This window comes from Bactrocera neohumeralis, chromosome 4 (assembly GCF_024586455.1).
Source record: "Bactrocera neohumeralis isolate Rockhampton chromosome 4, APGP_CSIRO_Bneo_wtdbg2-racon-allhic-juicebox.fasta_v2, whole genome shotgun sequence".
In the NCBI taxonomy this organism is placed as follows: domain Eukaryota; kingdom Metazoa; phylum Arthropoda; class Insecta; order Diptera; family Tephritidae; genus Bactrocera; species Bactrocera neohumeralis.
Window position 1 is genome coordinate 58483149 of NC_065921.1, and position 19272 is coordinate 58502420.

Genomic DNA, 19272 nt, shown 5'->3' on the forward strand with positions numbered 1-19272 from the left:
AATATTTCGAAAATATTTGTTTATAGCGCTATTGATCGTTTTTCCCAAAATTTCAATATTTTTAGAAAGAGTGGGCGTGGCTCCGCACTATTACAAGTTTAATGTACATATCTCCTAAACCACTTAAGCTAAGTATAACAACCAAATTTGCTGAGTACAAATCTTATTAGAACTTTTACCTACAGTGTGTGGATGATATCGGAGGATAAGCGCTCACTCTCAATATAACTGTACTATTAAAAACTACTAAACGCGCGATAAATCAATAGCAAAATACTCCAGAGACATTAATTTTTACCACCGGGATGGTATGAGAGAGTTTAATGAGAGCCGGTGTGAGAATTGTAAAAATGGCGTGGTAACGTCCACTTTTTGATGATATCCCATATCTCGAGATCCGACCAACCGATTTCGGGCATCCTTTTACATTTGCATGTCACATTGTGAAAATGGACGTATTCGGACAACAATCACGCCTCTTCCTATATGACACAATTTTAATTACTCTTGATTATTTCACTTTCCGGTATACAAATCAAGTATCAATTAGTATAACCAGATAAATTTTTACATGAATAATGTCTTTAGAGTGTGTCACTTTATGACAAATAATTATTTAAATCCAGTAAAAACTTTTCAAGCCCCTAGGTACCGAATATTTAGAAAGCTGTACCTATAGTTGACTTTTGATCGAAAATGTCGGTCAATGTGTGATGTAATATAACTTCCGGGAGACTTTGTATCGGCCAATATGTGAGTTATCCCAATGAAAATAATAGAGCGTGTTTTACTACGAGCAGTGTATATTTGTGCTTAAAATAGAAAACTTGGCCAAGCCCCTTTATAACTTATATCAGGATTATCGAACATCCGCAAGACTTTGCTCCATATGATTGGTTATTTAGTATGTGGTATTAAAAAGAATAGATAAAATCGGGTTGCTACTTCCCACAACTCCCATATATTATATATGTACCATATAATGATTTTCGTTTTTCTAACAAAGCTTATGCCGAGTATGTCGGTCAGTGAATGAGTTTTGTATATAATACGTATATATATATAAATTTCTTAGACTCCGATCCTCAGGTTGACGTTTCCCCTTAAATATTTCCCTGGGTTTGATTCTTGGAAGTTGCAAGAGTATAAAATATTCGATTGGACCAGAACATAGCCCTTCCTTACTTGATTTTATTTGAGTTTTTTTATTTAAGCTTTTATTTTAAAAGTATCTTTTTATTCAGTTTCAAATTTGAAATTTTAATGTCATAATTTTATTTTTATTTATTTATTAAATATTATTTATATTTTATTTTCTCTTCGCTTTCAGAATGCATATGGGCCGAAGATCTCTTCACGATAAATACGTGCTGTAATAGCCACGTCAATAATGATAGTGGGTGCGTAAAAGAGTTCACCGATTTCTTCCAACCGTTTACCACCGCATATTACCTTTGCCTGTCTGGAAAGTGCGTCTTTCATGAATGCCTCAATTCGCTTTAATTGTGCTGTATTAATGAGTGGACCAATTTCCACACCTTTATCGTATCTCGGACCAATTTTCAAAGCTTCAACTTGTGCTTGCAACTGTTTCAGAAAGTCCTCATACAGCAGAGTGTATGTAAAAATGGTTTGTTGAGACACAAGTTTGTCCGGAATTACGAAATTTCAAAAAAATTGCATCCTTCACTGCTTCGGCTATGTCGTGGTGATCACGTTGAAAATACCAGCTGGTATACAGGCCATTTGGAAGAGCATAGCGAGTGCCAAACAGGTAAGTGGTGTATTTTCGTCAGGTTTGACGACGACTGTGCAGCCTGTTCGATGTTATGGAAAATTAACATTGAAATTTTGAGAATTCACGCCGCGGCTTATACTTACCGGCCGCCAAAGCCGCTGCTTTGCGTAAGACTAAGGCCATTGGAAAGTTCCATGGTGTTATGAGTAGCACAAGCAGCTCCTGATTGCTCGCTGAACTGGCAATGAGTTGGCCATCAATGCGTCGTGCTTCCTCGTCAAACCATTCCGCAAGCGACGGACCATAAGTTACCTCGAATAGTGACTCGGTTAATGGTTTTCCACATTCCGCCGTGATAATATTAGCCAGTTCAGTGCAGTGCTGTGAAATCAATATGTGCCAGTTTTGTGGAGAAATTAATTAGAAGTTTTACGAAATATATTATACACATAATATATAATTGTTCTGCCGACAAACCTTGAGCAACTGCGAGTTCTCACGTCCTGTAAAAAGCTCTTGTGTCGACATCTATCGCTTTTTGCGCTTCGGCTGCAGTCATTTCGGGCACACAGCCGATCACTTGCATATTTGCCGGACTTCGAACTTCGAATGCGGCCATTCGCCACCAATGTAAGCTTGCTTAAGCCAGAGGGAAGTTGTCGACGTACGAGATTTATGGTGTAGAGAGCAGCGGATCAGTTTACTATTGCACACTCGATACATTTTTGAAAAGAGAATATACATTTTTTGTTTTTAATACTATTAGTTTGATTTTTTGTCTTTTATTATACCCTGAACAGGGTATATTAAATTTGTCACGAATATTCCCGCGGCAAGGCATGCCTGTCGTAAGAGGCGACTAAAAGCCACATGCACTGTGTATGACATTTATCTGGTCTTGTCTCGAATGTCAGCATGGTCATTAGTCAGAAAAGTGCTATAAAACTAGCTCGAAATGATATTATATTCTTCCAATTGGTTTGCAATTATATAACAAATACTAGAGTTTCAAGCGACAACAAAAATCATACAGTCGGGTTCTTAAGAATTCCTTGGAATTCTTGGGGGCTCGACTGGCAGTAGCTTAAGCGCAAGCTTGGGCTACAGGTCACACCAAAGACTAAAACATGGTACCACGGGGAGCAGCCGCCCCTGAAGTTCACTTCAGTCTGCTCATTGGGTTTGGCCCTTTGGGGAGATTCGTGGTGGCTGTGGTTTAAACCTAAATGCAGGAAGGACATTAGTCCAATGTGGAGTCGCACTGCGGCCGGGTGCCGGACGCAGAGTACGGCAGAGGTTTTAGATGGGCCTCGAAACCGACCAAGATGGAAAGGGCGCTTCCTTTGGTTTACACCCTACCAATTGGAACCAAAGTGTATGTGTGTGTGGCGTCACTCATGCCTTGGTTCTTCCAGAGTGTAGTGTGGGTGCACACACTTACGCTTTGGGGCGCTGATCAACGCATTGTTTTGATCTGTGTGTTTCTAGTAATAGAAAACACCGTGGATTTGAGCCTCCTTAGGCAGATACCCACGTTAAACCACATTGGATTCTGTCGGACTACTTTCTGAAAGGTCTAGCGCCGTCGACTTTTTTATTAAAAATCTTTTATAGGAAGTCGAACAATTATTAATATCTCATTCGAATTTCAGGGCATGTCCCATATTAGGATAATTTTTTAAGAAATGATTCACCATACTTTTACCTAATGTTAGACTGTCATCAATTAAACTAGCAGTTGGTTGTCATATTTCGGTCTCCTCGTCGTTATCGCTATTATTGTTCTCTGTTTTGCCATCATCTGTTATTAATTCAATCAGACAATCATCATCTAGAGTTTTATCTGTCATTAATTCGTCGACTTCTTCAATTTGTAGGTCCTCAAATCCTTCTCCTCCGATTTCGTGTGCCGAAGCTATAATTTTAGAAGTCTCCATCGATGCTTGGGGCACTGAGGTAAAACTCTTTACGCGTTCTGGCCAAAGTGCTTTTCTGCAGGAATTTTATGTTGATACCATTAACTTTTCTTTGGCCCATGAAGCATATGTAATGCAATCCAAAATATAATATTTTTTCCATGCATCAACGATCGTAAGATTGTCCTTCTCTACTGCATCTAAATTGTGTTGGAATGCTCGTTGAATATAATAAAGCTTAAACGTAGAAATTATACCCTGATCTAATGGTTGAATCAAGGAAGTTGCATTAGGTGGCAAAAATATTACTTAAACATTTGGATGCTCTAAAACGGGATGACTTTGCGCATTATCTATGAGCAATAGCTCTTTAAAATCAAGACATTGCTGTTCCATATATGTATATTTTAAATTCAGGAACTAAGCATTCTTCATCCAGGCCTTTTTATTCTCCCTCCAATGGACCGGCAACTCTTGAATGTTTTTTCCTCTCAAAGCACATGGCCTTAATGATCGATTAATTAAAAGAGGCTTCAAAAATTTTGTCACCAGAAGCGTTGTTACACAATAAAAATGTTACCCGATCTTTAGCAACTTTAAAACCACCATCAGTTTTTTCGGATTTTGCTATAAAAGTTCTGGAAAGCATTTTTTCCAGAACAAACCCGTTTCATCGGTATTGAAAATTTAAACAATTGGTAAAAAATTGCGAGCTAATAAACTTTAAAAATTAAGAAATATCTTATGTAAATATCATGTGAACAAAATGCGTAGGTAAGAGTTCTCGAACAAGGGGATTTCCCAGTTACTACTATGTGTGTTCATTTCAGATGGTGCCAAGTGTGGTAAAAACAATGTTGAAATGTTGATTTTAAATACTCGTAGAAGGAAGCGAACAACAAATTCGAACGAAAAGCTGAAAAGTATTACTTACCTATTTATTACGTACTGTTGTGTAATGTTCCTATTGTATCCCGAATAAGGATATTCGAACATGCAGTGTTGCATAATGCTATTTTTGAATGAAGGAACAGAGATATTCCAACAAACAAACATTCAAGTAATTACAAGATAGTTATTTTAAAACCGTACTTGATTAAAATTTTTTTACAAAATTTTTTTTTTCAACCTTGTAACTTCAAATCTGTGTAAAAAGAAACCGTGTAAAAAAAGAATTGGGTGTATATAAATGATCAGTATGTTAAGCTGAGTCGATTTAGCCATGTCCGTCTGTCTCTCCGTCTACCTGTCTGTATATAGGCGAACTAGTCCCTCAGTTATTAAGATATCGTTTTGAAATTATGTAAACATCATTTTCTCTTGAATGAGCTGCTCATTTGTCGGAACTGCCGATATCGGACCACTATAACATATAGCTGCCATACAAACTGAACGATCGGAATCAAGTTTTTGCATGGAAAACTTTCACTTTTGACAAGATATATTCACGAAATTTGGTATATGTTATTTTCTAAGGCAACAATGTAATCTCCGAAGAAATTGTTCAGATCGGTTAACTATAGCATATAGCTGCCATACAAACTGAACGATCGGAATCAAGTACTTGTATGGACAACTTTCACATTTGACAAGATATATTCACGAAATTTGATATATGTTATTTTCTAAGGCAACAATGTAATCTCCGAAGAAATTGTTCAGATCGGTTAACTACAGCATATAGCTGCCATACAAACTGAATGATTGGAATCAAATGCTTGCATGGGAAACTTCCTCTTTTGAAGATATATCTTCACGAAATTCGGTATGAGTTATTGTTCATAGAAATAATGTAATTACGGAAGAAATTGTTCAGATCGGCTCACTATAGCATATATCTGCCATACAAACTGAACGATGGGAATCAAAGGCCTGTATGGAAAACTTTCGCATTTGACATTATAACATATTCTCCGACAAAATTGTTCAGATCGGATTACTATAGCACATAGCTTCCATACAAATTGATCACATAGTTACTGAAATAAATGCACCTGTGAAGGGTATATTAGCTTCGGTGCAGCCGAAGTTAACGTTTTTTCTTGTTTTAATATTTTGTTTTGTAATGTAAAGAGTTGCTAACTACATAACACATTTTTCAAGACGATTTATTTGGAAAACCGATTATTTTGTTTTGGACAACTCTAAGCTGAAGTTGGGTACATCCACTAACCGCATCCCGCTTTCTGAAACATTTACAAAAATTGTAATGGAAAATTACAAACAACCGCCAAGATCGTTAATAAATGTACTAGGTCTGAAAACTGAAGAATTATAAAATCAAGGACCTATAAAACAATTCCCAGTTTTTATAATTTAAGCCCCGCCAATGCTATCCATCCATGAAAAGAGTCGATCCCATTACAATTGATTTAACAACTGGATATCCTTTCAAACGTACAAAAAAGTAAAATCCAATCCTTATTTGCATAAAAATACATATTTCTTTTCATCAAATATTATTAATTTATTGAATTTATGAATGCTTTTCTCCATTCGTAAAATTTGTTTTCCGATTTGTCGCATTGTCACTGACAGCCAATATTTTAATTACAAAATATTTACGCAGCTCATCAATACATATTAATCATTGCATGCGACGAAGTAATGAAATTATATCTCTAACAGGCAAGACCGCCCTGAGGCGGCCTTTAACAAATTGTCACAAATTCCTAAACAAATTTTTTGTTGTCTACAACTGTTATAAGAATCGTTAGATAATACATCAACTCATATTAGCTTAGTATCAACAAATTTATTGTGACATTTCGTTTTGTTGTTATCGTCAGTTGAATGCAGAAGTTCAGTATTAAAGGTCAATTAATTGCAGGGGCGATTTTAAAATTTGCAAAATTAAAATTAAAAGTGTTTTATCGAAATACATATGCATACGGAAGAATTTTTTTTGATTAAGTTAATTAATTTATAAAACTAAAAAAATAAAAAGTATTTCCAGTTTTAAGAACACAAACACGAAAAACGAAATCCTTGCCTGTTTACGCGAAAATTTTCCATCTGAAGAACTAGTTTATTGATTGTGGAAGAAACAAATCGAACAGCTTATTCTGAAAACGTCAACAGCCTGTTGACCAGGAATAAAGGGTTGTTAAACTTATTCCAGTGTGAGAGCGCCTCAAAATTAGCGTTTTTTATAACATTTTCCATTATGGCCAGATTGAACAAAATTACAATTTTTGGGCATTTAAATTCAAACACCCAACATTTAGTATGTATAAAAATTACTATATAGCGGTTATTTATTATATGGAGAAACTATTTAAATCTTTTGAAAGAATATTATAACAACTGACTTTTGTCCTTTCAATGCCCAATAATTGGATTTAAGCTTGTTAGCTCTCAATCATTAAACGTTTTTAATCATTTTTCATTGAAAATAAAACTATGATGCTTCAAATTACAAAACGTTTCATCAAATATCTTTAAATTTTACAAATTTATTTAATTTTCATTTTTATAAGTGGTCTTGAACGATGCAACAAATCCCTCCGTTTACATATTTTTTTGGTAAGATTTCAATCTGGCCATCGCTCGTTTCCAATTGCTAAACGTCAAAACCTCCTGAACTCGATCAACTGTCAAAGTTTAGGTGGTTTTGACGTTTAGCAATTGCTCTCTCACTTCCAGTGAGAGAGGAGTTAAACATCTCTTTATCTCTGCTGTTGACGATCGACGCTGAAGGAATTTTTAAATACATTGGCGTACTCATTTATATGTCCGTTTGCCGTTATCCGAATTAGGAGAGCTATTGTGGTAAAAATTCTTTCCCTCCAATTCAAGAAACAATGACTGTAAAACAGATGAAAGCGAGAGGATTGAAAAAGGTAAGCCGGAACATAATTCATTGTTTCGTATCCGAATATTGTCAAATGAACTCAACAAACGGTATAACATCATTTTACCAGGTCAGCCGGATCATGGAAGTACTCTCTCACATTCTCTACTCACATTCTCTACTTCGACAATTTTTATACATCGTTACCTTTGTTGGTATATTTACGCACAAGGGCAGTGGTCGGCATGAGAGGATCTGTCACTGTGTTAGTAAGCACGAAAAAAAAGTAGCCTAGTGAGAAATTGGAATTAAAATTAAGCAAATTTTATAAATAATTATTAGTATAATGAAAATTAACAAAATGTCTTTTAAGGATATATTCCCTATTATCTTTAAAAGACTTGGAACATTGCATGGCACCAAAGGCATTTAGAATCATAAAATATTTATCGCAGGGCATATTTGGTTTTGCGCTATAGTCTTGCGTGATGTTAATTCGTTGCTGGCTCGACAACGACTGAACCAGGAATAATGGGATGCCCAACTTATTCCAGTGTGAGAGCGCCTCAAAATAAGCGTTTTTTATAACATTTTCCATTATGGCCAGATCGAACAAAATAACAATTTTTGGGCATTTATTAACCCAATACCCAACATTTAGTACGAATATAAATTACTAAACAGTGGTTATTTATTAAATGGAGAAACTATTTAAATCTTTTTAAAGAATATTATAACAACTGACCTCTGTCCTTTCAATACCCAATAATAGGATTTAAGGTTGTTAGCTCTCAATCATTAAAAGTTTTTAATAATTTTCAATTGAAAATAATACTATGATGTTTCAAATTACAAAACATTTCATCAAATACCTTTAAATTTCACAAATTTATTTAATTTTCATTGTTTTGCATTTTTGATAAGAGGTCTTGAACGATGCAACAAATCCCTCCGTTTATATATTTTTTTGGTAAGATTTCAATCTGGCCATCGGGCGTTTCCAATTGCTAAACGTCAAAACCTCCCCAATCCAGTCAACTGTCAAAGTTTAGGTGGTTTTGACGTTTAGCAATTGTTCTCTCACTTCCAGTGAGAGAGGAGTTGGGCATCCCATTATTCCTGGACTGAACGATAGAGCGTAAGCGTACGTGTGAAGTTAGTTTGCAAAATTTTGCTATGAAATGCCGATCACTGCACAAGGGGCATCTACAGCTTGGGCACGATACGAGCGAACCGAATACAATAATGCAAGCTTTCGTTGGATAAGAATGTAAAGAACGAAGAAATAGGCTACTCAATTCAGTACGTTGGTGCTGCATATGGTGTCGATCAGAGATAAAGAGATGTTTAACTCCTCTCTCACTGGAAGTGAGAGAGCAATTGCTAAACGTCAAAACCACTTAAACTTTGACAGTTGATCGAGTTCAGGAGGTTTTGACGTTTAGCAATTGGAAACGAGCGATGGCCAGATTGAAATCTTACGAAAAAAATATATAAACGGAGGGATTTGTTGCATCGTTCAAGATCACTTATAAAAAATGTAAAACAATGAAAATTAAATAAATTTGTGAAATTTAAAGGTATTTGATGAAAAGTTTTGTAATTTGAAGCATCATGGTAATATTTTCAACGGAAAATTATTAAAAACATTTAACAATTGAGAGCTAACAAGCTTAAATCCTATTATTGGGCATTGAAAGGACAAAAGTCAGTTGTTATAATATTCTTTAAAAAGATTTAAATAGTTTCTCCATATAATAAATAACCACTATATAGTAATTTTTATTCATACTAAATGTTGGGTGTTTTAATTTAAATGCCCAAAAATTATAATTTTGTTCAATCTGGCCATAATGGAAAATGTTATAAAAAACGCTAATTTTGAGGCGCTCTCACACTGGAATAAGTTTAACAACCCTTTATTCCTGGTGTCGATATTAACACGGTAACACAACAAGACAGTCCGATTGTCATCAATTTACGTTGACATTCAGCCATTTAAAATAGAAAATGAAAACGAGCAATCGGCCAAAGTTGCACGCTACGATAGTCACTTTCTCAATTGGTTTCCTAAAGATGGTTGAAAAAGAAAATGTAAATTGTGCCTAAGTTCAGAAACGCAGTGTTATTTCTTCCTAATGTGAACTAAATGTATGCTGCTCAACTACGAAAAACTGTTTTTCTTTTACTATCATCACAAAAATTAATCAATAAACTTTGTTTTTGAATTCCCATAGTTGTTGAAATTCTTCTTTTGTTTTTCTTATTTTCTTTTCTTTTAAAATAAAATGAAGTGAATGAAGCCACACCTATTTCTTTATTTTGACCTAAGCAGGCAAGACTGCGCTGAGGCGGGCTTCGGATTATTCTCACCTGTGAGCACATAGGAATTAAAAAAATCATATGATGATATTTTTGAAGTTTATGGGGCCACGATTTTAGTTTTGCCTGTTAGAGGGTTAAGAGATGAGACCAGTTTACATATTCCAAACAAGTGAAAAGAAAATAGCAAAAAAACTTAATCAAACTTTTGCGGCAAAAACGCTATGCGTTTCGAAACAATTGCGGCAATTATGTATTTAACAAAGTTCAGACTACGAAAATTGCACAGCAAAACTTAAACACACTTAAATAATAAAAACATCAGCTACAACGAGTATGAAGACAAACTACTGTGAGAAGGAGAGAGGTGATGTCAGAGAAGTAGTGCGAAAGATTGATGTGCTCTGGAAGGATTGTTTTTCTTACAATGATAAAAATTGAGCATAACCTAAGAAATGGTTTTATGTTAATTAAACTAATCTAACTATAAAGTATAAACAATGAGTTCATCTTAATTAAAAAATTAACCAAATCTCAATTTTTTTTTAATTTTAAAATCATTTATTTAACATTTATGTATGTTATTTAGAATATAAAACCAATACTTTATGTTGTTTCATTATTTTTAATTTTAAGTCACGTAAGTTTGTAGAATAGGATGACCGGAGATTTCTTCTTTTTGTCTTTCTATGGGTCCCAATAAGTACAGATTTCATTAGAAAGCTGAACCCAATTCCCATACCAGCTATTGTAGTCTGTCAATCTAAACCAGGTGTACCGGTATGAAATGGGCGTTTTTTATGAAAATTAAAACGAAATTTCAGAAGTGTTTTTCCGGTTTGCCATTTGTCCTTCTTTTAATTCACGTGGCACCCATTCTCCACATTTTTGGATTTTCGCCATATTTCAAACGGTCTGAAATTGTTTGTTGTGCAACATTTAACATGTCTGTTATTTGCTTTCGACTCGAAGTATCATCTACATCTAATATTGCTTACAGTTCGGCGTCTTCGAAATATTTTATTGGACTTCCACGTTCATCATTTCTCACATCAAAATCATTATATCTGAACCGTTAAAAAATCTTTTGCATGTTGCTTTGTTAGAGCATGATTACCATATTCGTCGATGCAATATGGGCGACACTGCAGCACTTTTCTTCAAATGAAAAAAAAAGCTAATGCTTTCCGCAAATGATCACTTTTTGGTACACAATTTGACATTTTCAACACAATGAAAAAATATGATGTTGTTCATTCATCCCTACCAATGCATGTGTACCAGATTTCCCAATAGGGATGTTATGATTTCTAAGTGTCGTTTCGGTCATTTTTAATATGTCGTGCACTGCAATTTTTTTCATTGCATACGCAAGAACAACGTTTACAAATTATTAAATTTTATTATCAAAATATCCATTCATTCGTCAAATTGTTAAAAATTTTGAGCGCATATTTTTTTTACATAATGTTCAATCGTCTATAAGACAAAGCACCTTTCGAAGTAATGAAAATATTGCTGTCATTCCGGCAAGTGTTGCTAAAGTCTTCAATTTGCCTATTCCAGGATGTTCTCAAAAATTTAATCTGTCTCAAGCCCCAACCTAGCGGATTTGAAGAAAGGGTTTAGGCTTGAATCCATATAAAATTGTTCTTACTCAAAAACTGAAGTTATTGTACCAGAGTAAACGTAGTGAATTTTATGATTTTGCCTTGGAACTACGTAAAAAACTACATATACCGATATTTTTAAGAAAATCATACTATCCTAAAGACAATGCTACACAAGGGAGCTATGTAAACGTGGTGAAAGGCAATACTGCACAAATGCAATTGCCCCAAATCCAACCAAATGGAAGCGTTGAAAGTATGATTTTCAACCTTATCCAATGTATGACACAATTTATGGCATCAATGCAAAATATAATATGACTCAAGAGATAATCAAATCACAAAACCAAATGTTGCAAACTTTTTTAAGTAAAAAATGAGTGTATTGAACATTTGTTTATGGAATGCTAACGGTGTTAACCAACATAAACTGGAATCGGGATTTAGACTCTATGTTACAAACAACCCAGATGGAAAGGCACATGGAGGAACAGCGGTGTTGGTTAGAAAACGGTTAAATCACCACGCATTAGAATATCATGCCAAAACGCAATTACAAGCTACAACAATAACTTTAAAAAATCGCTGCGGGGACTTAAACGTGACGATCATACACAAGCCACCCCGGTTTAAAATTGCAGACATCCAATTTAAAGACTTTTTCGGAACAATAGACCATTGAATTCTAGCAGGTGGAGATTACAATGCAAAACACACATATTGTGTCTCACGACTAATTAATCCGAAAGGACGACAGCTGTATCAAACTGTTATAAATAGACACAATAACCTTGAAATAATATCTCCTGGTAAGCCGACATATTGGCCTAGTGATCGTAAGAAAATACCAGATTTAATTAATTTTGCTAATAAATCGCCCATAACAGCTGACACTTGTACTGATCTATCTTCTGATCACTCTCCTGTACTAATAAAGTTATGTGAACAACCCATATTCGTTAATGTAAAAGTGGGTCTAACTTCTTATAAAATGAATTGCCTAAAACAGGCCCGTCCCACATAATTTTGTGAAGGGCCAGGTTTAGCATTTTCATAACCGTAGCGGGCCAAAAAAAAAATAAAATGACCTTCAGTTTTGGTATATTTATTTATTTATAATAAGCAACATCACATAAATCTTAATATATTATTATTAATGTAACTATGGCCTTAGCATATAAAGATATTCTTATTCTTAAAATCTAATTAATGAGATGTCTGAAATTTTTTCTGTTTGCACAGCGCATCTATGTGAGCTGGTGTTTTAGAAGTGGCTATGCGCAAAATGCCTTTAAGATGGCTATCTAATAAAGATGATCTGGTTTTTGATTTGTTAAATTTCATGCGAGAAAACAGCTGCTCGCAAACATATGTACTACCAAATAAAGAAATATGTTGAATAGCCAGCTTAGTAAGGTTTGGGTATTGACTGGGTGTAATATACTTTTTGTAAAATTCAATTAAGTTTGGAAGACAATTATTATATGCTGATTTTAGATGAGAGCTGCTTTGCAATTCTATTAACTCCAGCTGAAAACTCTGCGCAGCGCCTTCAATTTCAACATCAAATGGATTTTGAAATACTTTCATGCAGGGAGTTTGTGATTTGAAGTCTGCGAATCTGTCGTCAAACTCGTTTCTTAATCTTTGTAACATCAACACGTACTTGTCAAAATCCAGGGTATCTTGCTTTTTTGTAGATAAGGTCTCCCAATGAATCAACTGCTTTTGTTCCAGCTACTTTTCCAACAATAAAAGCTTTTTTGTGAAAGCTAGAACGTGTTCGTATAACTGTGTGCATAGTTGGTCTTTCCCTTGTAGTTTTAAGTTAAGATCAGAAAGATATTTAGTTATATCAACCAGGAAAGCCAGATCAGCCAACCACTCCTCATCAGTAAGGAAAGTAATTTCTTGGTCTTTGTTGCCAAGAAAAATCTTTAAGTCGTCCAGCAGGGAATAGAATCGTTTTAGTGTGTCTGCTCTGCTGAGCCAGCGAACGCGACTGAAGTATACAATGTCTTCGTGATCTGAACCGACATCAGCCAGAAAAGCCTGGAACTGTCTGTGGTTAAGCCCTCTTGCGCGTATAAAATTAACTGTCTGCACTACTTTATCCATCACGTGTTTCAGGCCTATACAACTGGGATGCCCAAAGACTATAAGAGATGGCGGGCCGGATGAAGGGCCTATGCGGGCCGGATGGTGGCCCGGGGGCCGTATGTTGGACAGGCCTGGCCTAAAATATAAAAAAACATGAGTAGCCATATTAATATTGAGGACAAAATAAATACAGGAAGAGATATTGACGAAAGCATAAGAGAAGTCAATGATATAATAAACAGCGCAGCTGTCTTAGCAGCATCAAAAAAAACTATAAGCCGCTTGGTCCCAGAAAAATTACGAATAGTGAAATAGAAAGGCTTGTAAATGCAAAAGGCGTGCAAGACGAGAATGGCAGATAAATCGATACCCTTCCACTCAGCTTCAATTGAAATCTGCTGTAGGTAAATTAAAAAAAAAACGCTTAGACGTGAAGAAGAATTCAACACCGAAATGTATATAAAGAAGTTGTGTCCAAATTCCAACAAGCTTAATTCCCTTTGGAAAGCCCAAAAGTCCATGAAGCCACCAACTAACTCCAACATGCCAATACGAGACATGGGCGGAAATTGGGCTCGAAGTGACGAGATAAAGGTTACTTGTTTTGCAAATCACCTAGAAATGGTATTTCAATCCAATTTGCCAAAGAACAACTTTAAGCTTTCAATTTTACCCAACACAGCTGAAGAATCGCTCGAGTCTTTTAAGTCTACACCTTCTGAAATTATTGGAATCATCAAGGAATTTAATCCAAAAAAGTCGCCGGGACATGATAATATTTTCACAAAAATGCTAATTGAGTTGCCAATTATTGCTGTAGAGGTGCTCTCTTTGCTCTTCAATGCAATTCTTAATTTCAGATGCTATCCAATTTCAAGGAAAAAGTCGCAGACTATCTTGATAGATAAATCTGGGAATGACTTAACACAGTCTTGTACCCAGTCTTTCTAAAGTATTTGAAAAAGTATTACTATCAAAGATGTCTCCTTTCCTCCACGAAATTAATACAATACCAATGCATCAATTCGGATTTTATGAAAAACATAGCATGATAGAGCAAGTAAATAGAATTACTAACGAAATAAGGAAAGCATTTGAGCACAGGAAGTACTGTTCAGTAATATTTCTAGATGTAGCTCAGGCCTTTGATAAGGTGTGGCACGAAGGTCTTTTATATAAGATTAAAAAAATTTCTTTAAAATCGTATAAAACATCGGAGTCTTATTTAAAAAATAGACAATTTATGGTGAAAGTAGGAGATTTCATATCGGATGAAAGACAGATAAGGGCTGGTGTACCACTGGGCAGCGTTAGGCCCAACACTATACATCATATATTATATACAGCAGATCGTCCAACAGCTAACAATGTGTTGACTTCAACTTTTGCGGATGACACAACTATAGTGAGCCGTAACAACTGCCACATTTTAGCATCAAGAATATTAGCGGAGCATTTAAGTTCTGTCGAAGAATGGCTAGCGAACTGGCGTATAAATGTGAAGAATAGTGTAAGCATGTTACATTTTCGCTAAGACCAAAAATGTGACCGGCAGTAAAAATAAACAATATTTTAGTACCCCAAGCGAACGAAGTAACATATCGTGGTATTCACCTGGATAGAAGGCTCACGTGGAGAAAACACATCTTTAGTAAAATAAGATGTATGAAGCTTAGAGCTGCAAATTTAAATTGGCTTTTAAATAAAAACTCTAAACTTAGCCTAGACAACAAGTTGCTTTTATATAATGCGGTAATAAAGCCGATTTGGATGTATGGTATTCAACTGTGGGGTACGACTTGTGCAACTAATATTGATATAATACAAAGGTTCCAATAAAAAATGCTTAGAACAAGCACGTGTTCACCATGGTACATGCGTAACGAAAATATTCATAAAGATCTTGGTATTCCTATGGTAAAGAAAGAAGTATAAGATAGCAGAATTAAATATATGTACATCTAAACTCCGAGATCACCCAAACCCCTTGGCTAATGCTTTGGTACATTCCTGCGATCAAACACGCCTTAAAAGAAGATATATGTATTTATTTTTTTATTGTATTAAAGAGCAACGTATTGTCAAAATAGCTCAGTCACTTGCTTTAGCCTGTCTAGTTTTTAAATGGATTTAAGATTTTGTAACTTATTGTTAGGCTTAAAAAAAGCAGATCCAAAAAGATTGGTGACACCGTTACCATGAATGAAGAGCGGTATACAAATAGATCGTGCTATAACCGAATCGTTGCGAGAAAAGTGTGGAGATTCCATTATATCAAAAAATTGTGAAATTGAACAGTCTCCAAGAAGTTGTGATTCAACACAATTACACTACTTCTTGTGAGGTCATTTGAAGTCTTTGGTATTTAGCATTAAACCATATTCTCCTCAAGCTTTATAAGTCAATACTGAACGTGCTCTTTATGACACACGATTTGATTAGTGGAAAAAGTACTCCGAAACTGGGTTCATCGAATCCGTTCCTGCAAGAGAAATCATGGAATGATTTTATATTCAGAACTTAGTTGTACCGATTGTACTTCCCATTAAATAAAAAAAAGGTGCGTGGAGTCCCTACGCGCGGAAGAAGTTATACTTCTTAGTGATATTCAGAAATGCATATCATTTTGTATGAAAGAAAACTAGAACATTTAAATTCATTATGCACATTTTATAAAGCAAAGTCTAAATGAAGGAATTTTGACTCGGAAAGTAGTTCCGTATCTTCTTGGCGGAAGGGAATATGCAGCGTAACCATCTCTCTTTTGTACTCTTCGAATTGGGTTGTCATATTATAATTTGTGTATCTTATATCATGGTGTTTAGTCAATTTCTTGTATTCATTATTGGCGTTGCATTTGTATTGCGCACAAAACTGGGCCAAAGTAAAATGAATTTTCTTTTTTTTTCTTTGGAGTTTTTCAATAAATTTAAATCAGTTTCTTAATAAATTTAAATAAGTTTTTTAATAAATTTAAATAAATTTAAGTAAATTTACATGTATTTTCATTTATATTTCATTATCAATAATTCTTTTTAAAATTATTTGCCCTAGTTGTCCATTTTATTTTCTCATGCATTTCAGTCGATTTTTGTATAGAAACTTGACCGGCGTAGAAGCAAAATGCGAAACAATCATACATATGTTATGTCGGTTGCTGATTTATATGTATGTTTGCGAAAGCAAATGTTCTACAAAAGCATATTTCTATACATAAACAAAATTATTTGAACCATCGTATATTTCTTACATGCATAACCAAACCATACTTAAGAGAACGCACGAAAGTGTCAATAGTGGTGTTAGTGGTAAGCACATAAAAAGTCACAATGTGAACGCAGGTTCGAATCTCGACGGACTTAGTCTTTAATTTTTGCATTTTAACATCGTAATACTATACTAATAAACATTTTTCTTACTAATAGAAATTAAATTTATCACAGCAATATACCTAATATACATATACTACATAATATTGCTGTGATAAATTTGATTTCTATTAGTTCGAAAAATATTTATTAGTATAGTATACGATGTTAAAAGGCATACATCTTTCTATCCTATCTTGTGTATCTGCACATGCTCATATGAATGTATGTATGTATACGCATGTGCGCGTTCAGAAATTCAAAGAATTAGCACAAAAAAAGAGAGTCGAAAAAATAAAGTCACATAAAATAGTTGAGAATTCGCAAAAATGAAAGACAAACGAAAGAAAAATAATGCGCAAGCATACATAAGCGTACTGTACTTATTGACCGCATTATTTTTGCGTAAAACCTTGGAATTTATTCATTAAGCGAACGATTTTCGAAGAAACATCATTTCTAATATGCCACAAGACAATATTAGAAATGAAGTTCATAAAACATGCACAAGCATACAAACATACATATGCGCAGCAGCAGCAAGGAAAGAGGTAACAATCGGCGATCCATTGTATATTTCTTTCATGCATAACCAAACCATAATTAGGACAACGCAATACAAATGTCAATATTGGTGTTGGTGGTAAGCGCTTGAAAAGTTACGACGAGCACGTAGGTTCGAATCCCAACAGAATTTATTTTTAATGGAATATGCCACCAACCAAAAATTGAAACATTGTTCTACAAAAACAACAACAGCATAAGCATGGCAACATTGTGTTGTTGGTAGAAAAGCCGAGCTGTGCCGAAAGAAACGAACAAACGATCGCCGATTGTCACCGCTTTGCTTGCTGCTCGAACATCTTCGCAGACAAGGTTGCGTAGATTCATTTTGAGCAAGGTAGCGTAGATTCATATTGAGCAAGGTTGCGAAGATTCATATTGGGCAAGGTTGCGTAGATTCATATTTAGCAAGGTTGCACAACCTGAATCTATCGCAACCTTTTCCGAACTCGTATAAGAAGTATAACTTCAAAAACATTTGATTTTCCTTTACCATTTTTGTGTTTTTTTTTAAGAAATTATATCACTTTAATTGGAAAACCCTGTATAACGTTGATTTGGATAAGGTAGGTAGAGACAAAGTCTCAGAAGGGTACAAAAGACTGTTTGCTTACTCAAAATACGGTTTAAAGGGATCTATATTTACTCAAAATATCATAAAGCTTTAAATCGGGATTACACCAGCACATCCCGCACGATATGAGATGTGGAGATGCTTATCTCACATTCTATCATTTCGAAAAATTCCATACCTTAAATAAAGATAAATAAACACACATAGAACTAGAAATCACAAGAAAATTGTAAACAAAAAATTGTGTGAAGCCATTCTAAGTTAACACTGATCCATTGCATACATAATTAATTTCAAGTCACCATAAATTCTTGATGTTTAGATCGCTCTTTTTCTTCCCTCATTATTAAATAAATATGTCTCAAACCAAGAAAACTAAAATTTAAGTAAACTAATAACTAAAATTTGTATCAGTTTTTACATATAATCAGCCGACAGTGCAACGTATCTCAGCGTCGACAATCAACAATTAATATTTCCTGCTCTATTTACATTGTTATCGTGCACAGTGTAGCAAAAACAGATAAAAGCACAAACAACTCTATATACATATGTTTATGGTATACATTTCTATGTAAATACAGTTTGCTTAGCGAGAAAAAAGTTGAAATGAGAGGGAAATCAAATAGATGGGGAAGAGGAGAGCGGCAGAGAGGTAATGAGAGGAATACGTCCAAAACTATTTGCGAGCGTTTTGTATCGGTTGCTTTTGCAGTGGGGGAAGTGCAAATGACACAATTTAGCGCAATTGCAACAGCAACACTGCAAACAACAACAAATATTTATGAATATGCATTTCAATGCAATCACAAAGTCATTGCAGCATAAAATATCTCGAATTTTTGGTTAGAAATATGAATATATGTGAACAAATCCACTAGGGAGAGTGCCACATCCCGCTTGAAATAACAACACCAGCTATACGCTGCTGCCTCCGCCACAAAAATTTTGCGTTCTCGCAACACAAACTTTTCGTCTGCATCAACCCGTCTCCGTGCTAGTGCACACTGTCATGATAGTGCCCATACACGAGCTCACAAGTGCGTTCGATCGGTATGAATTCGTTTGCCCATACACGACACACAAATCCATTTTGCGTCCGTTCTTCACAGAGTTAACATGTGCGACAGGCAAGCGGAACATTTCTTGGAATTTATTTCTAATGTAGCATTTTTATCTATTTCATGGAATTTCGTTAATAAGTTATTCCAAATACACTATGTATGTATATACATATATGAGCGCTTAGGCAAAAAGCGAAAACTTTGAAGCGTGATTTCTCGGTTT

At 34.9% G+C, this 19272-nt stretch overlaps 1 pseudogene; it reads right to left on the reverse strand.

The window, feature by feature from the left end:
- Nucleotides 1-1326: 1326 nt before the first annotated feature.
- On the reverse strand, nt 1327-2461 carry LOC126755798 (succinate-semialdehyde dehydrogenase [NADP(+)] GabD-like; annotated as a pseudogene).
- Between the last annotated feature and the right edge of the window lie 16811 nt (nt 2462-19272).